Consider the following 1,463-nt stretch of genomic DNA (forward strand, 5'->3'; position numbering starts at 1 on the left):
GTGTAGCGTTGGGTGGATCCCCCTCGCCTCCCCCCTCCCACCACCATTTTCTGGAATAAGTTTGCAAACTTCCTTAAGGTCGTTTTGCAGAAGCTGTATTGTGCACAGGGCGTGAAGAAGCGAAAGGTGAAAGGTGAAAGGTGAAAGGTTAAGTCAGAGGATAAAGTATGATGTCAGATGTATTCTTAGGTAGTCCTTCGGGGCATGTCGAGACTAATTTCTTCACTGTGTCCATGTGTGCATATGTGTTGCATGTATCTCTCCTCTCTCTCTCTCTCTCTGTCTCTGTCTCTCTCTCTCTCTCTCTCTTTCACTCTCTCTTTCACATACACTCTCCCCTCTCTCCGTGTATCTCTTTCTATTTTCTCTCTCTTCTCTCTCTCTCTCTCTCCTCTCTCTCAAGCACTCCCCCTCTCTCTTTGTGTCCTCCTTCTCTTTTTCTCTCTGGCTCTCTCTCTCTCTCTCTCTCTCTCTCTCTCTCTCTCTCTCTCTCTCTCTCTGTCTCTGTCTCTCTCTCTCTCTCTCTCTTTCACTCTCTCTTTCACATACACTCTCCCCTCTCTCCGTGTATCTCTTTCTATTTTCTCTCTCTTCTCTCTCTCTCTCTCTCCTCTCTCTCAAGCACTCCCCCTCTCTCTTTGTGTCCTCCTTCTCTTTTTCTCTCTGGCTCTCTCTCTCTCTCTCTCTCTCTCTCTCTCTCTCTCTCTCTCTCTTTCTCTCTCTCCCCTGGTCCCTCTCTCTCATTGCCTCCATTTTCTCTATCTCCATTTTTCTCCATTATGTTGTGCATGTATGTGTTCATGTGTGTGTATGTGTGCTTATGTATGTGTGTGTATGTGCGTGTTCGTAAAAAGTGGATGGGTTATTTTTTCATCACTTTCATCAGGAGAAACAGCGTTTTGGGCAACTTCAAAAGTAGCTTAGACAGGAGGAAAAAGAGAAAAAAACAACAAAACAACAACAACAACAAAAAATCAAAACCCAAAACAAAACCCCCCAAAAACCCAACCCACGACTAAACAAACTAAAATAAACAACAATGAAACTCTTCCGCACGTTGCCAATCCCACCTTACGCAACTCGTCGGACAGTCCAACAGAAAACTGGAAACTGTCAAGGTAAAGAAAGAACACCGTTAAAGAATCAACAACAACAACAACAGAAATAACAAAAACATTAACAATTGCATTAGCAGAAACAACGCTAAAACCAGCATCTTATAAAGTAGCTTGGACAGAAGGGACATTAGTAAAAAAAAAACAACAACCCCAAAAAACAACCCAACTAAAATAAACAATAGTAATAGCAAAACTTTGCCGCGCGTCGCCAATCCCATCTTCCAGTAAACTCGTCTAACCGAAAACTGGAAACTGGAAATTGTGAACATCTTCCAAGGAAGAGAAAGAACATTGTTTTAAAGAAACAACAGTAACAACAACAACAACAACAACAACAACAACAAC

Source organism: Aplysia californica, unplaced genomic scaffold (genome assembly GCF_000002075.1).
Source record: "Aplysia californica isolate F4 #8 unplaced genomic scaffold, AplCal3.0 scaffold00765, whole genome shotgun sequence".
NCBI classification, from domain to species: Eukaryota; Metazoa; Mollusca; class Gastropoda; order Aplysiida; family Aplysiidae; genus Aplysia; species Aplysia californica.